Here is an 8,479-nt window from a genome sequence, read left to right as displayed (position 1 = left end):
CTCTCTCTCTCTCTCTCTCTCTCTCTCTCTCTCTCTCTCTCTCTCTCATTAGAATAAAAACAACCAAGTAAAATATTAGTATGACAGCCACAGCAGCAACTAGAATAAAAGAACAAAACAAAAAGACCCCCCACAAAAAATCACGAGAAACAAAGAGACTCAAAGACATACATATCTACATACACAGAAAATCCATAAAAGCAAAAATTAGAAAATATATCTGCAAAGGTCATTAAGGTTAAAGGATGGCGTGGCATGAGGGTTAAAAGAATGATGATTTCAGGAGAGAAAAGAAGATGCATTAAAATATGGAAATGGGCTTCTTGATGGAGATTTGAATCTCATTATCTTCTTTTTTTTTTTCTTACAAGCCTAAGGTTTTGTATGTTAACATTGTCTGGCAGTGAAATCTACAAAAACGTCTGAAAGTTAAAAAATTTCCTTCCTGAAAAATAGCGGTAAGATATACGCATGATGAAAATTTCTTCCATTTAGGAATGAAAGGGGAGTGAGTACTTACAAAACTCAAGCTACAGAGGATCTGAACTTTAGACAGCTGCTTTTTCATCTTCAGCCTTCTTCTACGAGATGTCTCTAGGAAAACACGTACTATGTCTGAACAACTTTTCTTTACTACTGGAGTCTAAATTTTCCTGTCTCTTTCAGCCAGAAATGTAAACCAGATCCCTCCCATGAGCCCTCAAATGTCTGTCTTTCTATCTGGCATCAGTAAAAGAACAGGGAATGCTTGAAGGAAGATCTGGATTTCCTCTGTCAATGTTAGTGTTTTCACATGTTCACTATAGTTATCAACTGTATGAGCAATGACTGGGTCAGGTTATTTTCATACAAATATGCATTATATGTTGAGCATACCCCCCGCTCCATTTCTATCACCAATGCAATCACCTTTGTTGGCCTTTTAATTAGAGATACTGCATCGGTTATTCAGCTTGTAGAATTAGAGAAAGTTCTAAGAGTTTGTTTGGCTAACTAAAACACAGATCAAAGACTGTTCACTATGAGCAGGCTAAAACCGTCCAGAGTTCTTTGTGAAAGAAAAGATTCAAAGACTGAAAGAGATTAAAATGTTAAAGAATGATGGCCATTTAAAAACTCAGAATTGACTCAGTGCTTAAAAGTACTTGTGCTTGCAAAGGACTGGATTTAGCTCGCAACACTTACACAGTGCCTCATAACTATCCGTAACTACAATTCCAAGAAACCCAAGAGTCTCCTCCCAAGTCCACAGGACCAGGTAATACACTCTGCACATATTTATATACATGCAGGCCAAACATATACGTACAAAAATATGTAAAAACTGCTTACCCACTCAATGATGGTCCATAAAATACACCTGTTACCAATATTTTACAATAAAATTCAGGAGGGAAACACAAACATTTTTGAAGTGTTCATTTTTACCTCTACACCAGATCTAACAGTGAAAACCACGGTCATTAAATTGGAAAACGTAAATACAATGGAAGAATTGGATGCCAGAGTGGCAGCATCCAAATTTAAATTACCCAAGGGCAAAGTGAGAGTAATTCCTGATAATGGGCAACAGGATCAAAGGGCCAATATACATCTTCTGACCTACACTAACGCATGCCATTAACAAGTAGGTCATTGTATTCTTAGAAGTAAAGTCAATGAGAGGCCTACTAAATCCTTACCTGATCTATCAAAGAAAAGGTCTGGTACAAATGGACAGAATTCTAATGTTAATGGTGAATTCAGAGAAACAGACATTTGGTCAACTCCACAATTTTAGCCAGTTTACACCCACAGATTCCATCGAATGTAATGGAGAATAGGCACAAGAACCTATGGACATTGCTGAAAATGTATGCTGTTTATCCTTGTATTAGATTTCTCAAAAAAAAAAAAAGACTTGTGATCTTTAGCAAGTCAACTGTGCATTGGGATGAGGAAAAGGTAAGAAATTACTGGACACGGGTAATAAATTAGCATTGATTCCAAGAGATTTAAAATATTCCTATAGGCCTATGTGCTTATGTTGAAGAAAAGATCAATGGAATGTTATCACAATTCTACTCATGGTGGGTTAAGATTTCCCTAACCTTATCCTATGGATATGTCCCCAGTTCCAGAATGAATCATTGAAAAAAGATGGATTTAGCAGCTGACAGAGTCTTCCTATTGATTCCATGACCGGTAGAGTGAGTGCTTTTCTGACAGAAGAGGCAATATGGAAGCAATTAGACTGCCTCAATCTCAGAAAATAATAAATCAAAAGCAATATAAAAATCCTGGAGGGATTGTGGAGAGTTGTGTCATCAGAAATGACTTGGAAGATATAGCAGTGGCAACTCCCAGAACAGCCTCTTTCAACATCATTTGCCCTATGCAGAAGCAGATGCAGACTGGAGAATCAAAGTAGATGAGGAACTGAGTGGCGATTCCACCTGCAGCTGTTTCTCCAGATGTGTTTTACTAGGTTGAACAAATTAGTATGTCCCCTGATATCTGCTAGGCTGCTACTAACTTGGGAAAAAAATCCCCTTTACTCAATAAGTTTCTATATAACCATATATTCCCTTCAGCTGGTCAGTCTATAAATATATCGCACTATCCCTTTCCATAGGTATATCAACTTGCTAATATCATATAGTAATATATGATATTAGCAATAGTAATTAGCACATAGTAATTGTGATATTATATATCATAATTTAGTTCACAATGACTTTCTCACTATGTGAATAGCATTTTTTGTGAACTGGACCTGGCAAGCAAGATATAGCAACTATTCCTGATATCCAGAATGATACTCTGTCCTACAAGATCAACCTAAAACTCGGGGTCTTCTGCTTTACATGTGACATTGTACTAGCCATAGAGTTTTGTCTTATTCCAGACTCCCTCAAGTCTCTGCAAGTGATCCAGTGAAACCTAAATGAGGAACAGCCTCCAAGGCACAAACAGATTCGGTGGCCAAATAGCTGGTTCTTGATTACGCGGGAGTCCTGGAGCATGGACTTCTTTTTGTCTTAGAGATGGCATATATTGTGTGTCTCTGCCACTTTGGTATTAGAAGAACTCACCAAAGGCAGATAAAAATGAAACTGGATAAGATGTCCTATTTAGTTCACATCAGTCAGCTATTTTATGCCTCTCTATTATTGCCCAATAGAATAGAGGACAAAATGTCCATGGCAGCCATGACTGAGGATCCACACATACTTAGCAACATGGAATTCAAGTCCGGATAGTGAATTTGGCTACACTTCTGATTGTCCAATCTTTCATCAGTAGAGACCACACCGATCCTTCAATATGTCACAGTCCCTGGAGTGATTATCCAGCTTGCTTGTGGGCGGATTGATTACACTGGACCCCTTCCATCATAGAGGGGTAGCATTTTGTCTTTACCAGAGTAGATAACCATGATGTGTATAGATTTGCTCTCTCTACACACAATGCTCCTGTCCAAAGAAAAATATCTGTGGACTTACAAAGTCCTTTGTTCAACATTGACATAGTCCCAATAGCATTGATTCTGAAAAGTGAAACCATATCACAACTAAAGTAAGGGAGCGTGGACCCTTATTCATGGGATTCACTCTTCCTAAGCATTGAGTATAATATCCTGAATCAGTTAGTATTTTGAACAGTAGAGCATCCTCTTGAAGACTCAATTACTGTGCAATGTACATAGAAATCTCTTTCAAGATTTGGATAATGTGCTGCAAAGGATAGTATACAGCTATACAGCAGACTGCAACACATGCTAATGTTTCTTTGACAGTCAGGATCCCCACATTCTGTAATCAACAGGTATGTATGAGAGTGTCACCATTCATCACCTGTCTTATTGATCCACCGGTATTCTTGCTTCCTTCTTTAAAGTGTAATCCTCTGCCAATCTTAAATTCTTTGCTCCAACTGAATAAACATTGCTCGAAAAAAGACTTAACAATAATGTCATGAAATGAGGTTAGAATCTTCTAGTTCTTTTGGCCCTCATGTTCTTGAGTCAGCAGTACAGAAAAGGAAAGTGTTAGCTGGCATAACTGATGAAAAGCAATTGGACGACTATTTCAGTCATTAACAAGAGGACATAGGCTTAGAATTAAAGATCTCCTTCAGCTCTTATCTTACCCTTAGAGTCTACAGAATGCAACAGCCCAATTAAGGAATAGTATACATGACCTAGACCATTCAGACCATTCAGTTAGATTCCTTCAGCAAATCAAAAGAACTCAATGGGTAGAAATGAAATGAAGATGGTAGTTATGAAAGGAGATAAGGCAATGGTTCGCAACCTGAAGATCATGTGACCCCTTAACAGTGGTCTCATATACATATCAGATATCATACATGTGAGGTATGTAAGTATGATTCATATCTGCTGCAAAATTATCCTTATGAAGAAGCAAAAATAATTTTATGGCTGGAGTCTGAACAATATGAGGAATTGTATTAAAGAGTCACAGCAGTAGGACGGTTGAGAAACTCTGAGTTAGAGAAATGAAAATACACTTGTAATACATTGTATGAAGAGTTCAAAGAATAAATAAAAATATTGTTATGAAATGGAAACTAATGAGATACTTATTTCATGTAGTTATTGATGGAAAAGAACAGAGTGGATATTAGACAAAGGAAGTAATAAAGAGTAACTGTGACCACATGGCCAGTTAGAAATTATCATTAAGTTAATATTTTCTCTTTAGATTATCATTAATGTACCTGTGTTTACATGAATCCTAAAATGTCTCTCTAAATCCACGAATCCTGTATCTATTAAACACATGTATATTTTTAAAATAAGAATAATTAGGATAATGTAGAGCATACGCAATTATCTTCCTGGTCATCTTTCCTAAATAATGCAACAATATTATGATTAGTAAAGCATTTACATTGTGTTAAATATAAGAATCTAGAAGAAATATGAGTATCAAAGAGTATAAAAGGACACATATAGGCAGCATGCTATTACTGCATGATTTAGAATAATGTACACTTCTATAGCATTTTTGTGTCTATAAGAACTCAGCAGCTAAAACCCCTGAATAATACTATATTGAACAAATATCTCAGCTTTATGTTCTCTTGTTAATACATCATGGTGCTCTATTTCAGTACTTCATTTGTTAAATTTGCATCCTAAAATTTAAGATTCGACCGTATCAGGAAAACAATACTATCATTTAAGGACTTAAGTAAGCTAAGAAAAATATTACTGGGTCATATACATACATAGACCACTGACGTTGATTTTCTTGAAGACAAAGTTAGTATTAATGATATAAGAAGCTGCTGTGGCTGAAGAGCTGGCTAGTAGATAAGAATTCTTGCTGTTCTACCAGAGGACCTGAGTTAGAGTCTCAGCACCTACATTAGGCTGCTCGCAATGTCCTGTAATGGCACCTCCATGAAATGGCATCCTCTTTCTTATGTCAGATAAGTAAGGAGAGCAGTGAGCATGCTCACTGGATATGTTCTCCAGAAGATGCCCCACTTTTGAGAGGGTGTCAATTGGAGCCAGTTTTATTTAATATTTTTTAAGTTTTTCCTCCTTTTTCAAAAGTAGGTTCTTTTTTCATACAATGTACTTCGATTAGTTTTTCATTCTTCTACTCCTCCCAGTTCCTCCACACCCCTTCTTCCGTCCACTCTCTTTTTGTCTTTAGATAGAAAAGAAAATTTCTAAACAATTATGACACATAAAATAATAAAATAAGATAAGAGAGAGTTTTTAATTTTTTTACTATTCCATTTTAATATTTAAGATTAGGTTTCAAACTCTTATATTTTTGGTTGTGAGCCTAAGCCTTTAACGGCTGAGCCCTATCTCCAGACCCTTTATTTTTTTAAGTATTGTCCTTTTTTTATTGGATGTTATATTTACATTTCAGATGTTGTCACCTTAACCCATTCTTCCCCCTGCCCAGGAACCTCCTATCCCATCCCACCTCCTCCTGCTTCTATGAGGATGTTCCCCCACCTACCCCTCAACTCCCACCTCCCCACCCTTGAATTCATCCACATTCAGTGTCCAGCCTTCATGAGACCAAGGATCTCCTCTCTCACCTATGCCTGACAAGGCCATCCTCCCCTACATTTCTAAATGGAATTTTGTAGATATCTCATTTGGGTTATTTTGCCTCCAACTGACTCCTTTATTGTTGCTTTGCCATCCTCTCCTCACTGAATGTTTTGGCACATTCCAAACATTCCTCTTTTCACTTTATTGTTTCATAAACCAACCTTTTCAAGTTGACCCCTTCCTTCAGGTCTCAAGGGTTCTTTTCCAGTTTATCAACTTTTAACTAAATATATTCCCACCTACACAGATATTTAACTGAGGCTGTGATCTACATATTAGTGAGAACACACAGTACTTTTTCTTCTGGGCCTGGATTATTACAAATAAAATGTTTTCCAATTCTATTCATTTAGTTGCAAATTTAATAATTTCCTTTTCCTTGCCAGCTGAATAAAATCCCATGGTATATAGACACCAGATTTTCATTATCGATAATTTATATACATTTAGTAACTCAGCATTCAGGTACTTCATCTCAGAGAGAATAGTCTTTCCTAATTATGGATTAATGATGTAGGGGTAAAACTTACCATAATGCAATGACCATGCAGACATGACATTCCTTTAACAGGTTCTCTCTCTCTCTCTCTCTCTCGCTCGCTCTCGCTCTCGCTCTCTCTCTCTCTCCCTCTCTCTCTCTCTCTCTCTCTCTCTCTCTCTGTATGTGTGTGTGTGTGCTGTGTGTTTGTCTGTGTATGTGTGTATTATATATATATATATATAAAAAAATATATATATATTATATACACACATATATATAATGAGAGATACATACATACATACATACATACATACATACATACATACATATTCCTTTCTACCAAGTATAACTATAGCGCAGACTTCAAAATGTTGTATATTTCTTATCTGTGTAAAGTTCTCATACGTTCCTCTGCAGATGAGGGTGAAACTCACTTTTTACAAGTATTCCTTTGGAAAAGCTAATTTTAAGTAATGTAATGATGTTAGTTACTTTGTCAAAACAATATCGTAGGTGTTCAACGAAAACTATAGGAAATAATTACCTGGTATAATATTCAGTTCTCACATCATTCTCTCATCATCCTCTAATGTATCTACTTAGATAGTAAATTAAATTTTATTCTAAAACACACTAAGCATTCATCTGTATACACAAATATTAACATGCATACTTGTATGCATAAACACTAATAAAATTAGAAACCTGAGGTTGATATAGAAGCAATAAAACTAACCTATACATCCAACCCAGAATAATACTATGATCCCATTCTAATAGATATTCAATATTATCATAAATATTTTTGATAGTGGTAATGCTTTACACTCCCTCATAATATAGACAGCAATTAACTGTTGCATGCCTGATGCAAATGCACTGGTAGTTATTGGACAGAGAGAATCAATTTAAGTAACTTCATTCCAAGATATTGCAGGCTACAGCATGCACTGCTCTCTGGATATATATGTCAAGGAGACATAGTGAGTTAGAATGAAAGCAGTACATTGTGAACAGGCTGTGGAGTATGTCCAGAATTGAGCAGTCAAAGGCACATACATGTCAGTGTATTTTATAGTCAGGGATCAAGACAAGCACATAATTAAAATGAAGATCAAGGGGAGTGAGTAGCCGTGGGAGTCTGGTGTCCTGACTGGGTGATGATTTACTAACTTAATTATTTCAGGTTCTTCCAAGGAAAATGAAGGTGTCTGTGCTCTAATAGATGTTGTTCTCACATATGCCACTGGGTATTAGCTGACATACACAAATAATTATATCTTATTCACTTTGAAAATATGTCAAGACCCAGGATGGCAGGTTAGAGTCAATGCCTTTGATTCTCTTGGATAATTATGAATTTATATAAAATGCACTTCTTGTGTGTGCTTCAGTTCTGACAGTCAGCTAGCCAAGCTTGCCACTCTGAGAAAACTGGGTTACAGTACGATATAAAAGAAGGGACGGGGTAACTGGGGAAGGGATTTTTAAGGGTGGGAATGAGAGGAGAGAAGGGAGGAGGGGACTAAGGTTGGGATGTAACATGAATAAAAATAAATTATTGAGAAGAAAAGGAAACATGCATGATATTTGAGATAGAAACACTTTAAGCTTTTGTAGAATTCTATCTGTGTTTTACTATTAGAAACAAAGAACACCATAATCACACACTAGATAAAATGATTAAATGCCCTACTTTTGATCAGAGAAAATGATACAATGGCAAATGACTATGAGCATATTTGTAGGAAAATCATCATGTCCCGAGTCCTTTGGGCTACACTTACTTCAAGCTCACAGTATTTAGATACATGGGCAATTCCATCTTATTATGAAAATTAATGAAAGTGAAAAAAATCAAAGGTAATTTCTTAGCAAAATTAATCTCAACCAAAACAAGAAATGTACAGTTT

Source organism: Grammomys surdaster, unplaced genomic scaffold (genome assembly GCF_004785775.1).
Source record: "Grammomys surdaster isolate TR1022 unplaced genomic scaffold, NIH_TR_1.0 126271, whole genome shotgun sequence".
Lineage (NCBI taxonomy): Eukaryota > Metazoa > Chordata > Mammalia > Rodentia > Muridae > Grammomys > Grammomys surdaster.
The sequence above is the reverse complement of the archived record's forward strand: the minus strand, read 5'-3'. Positions refer to the sequence as shown.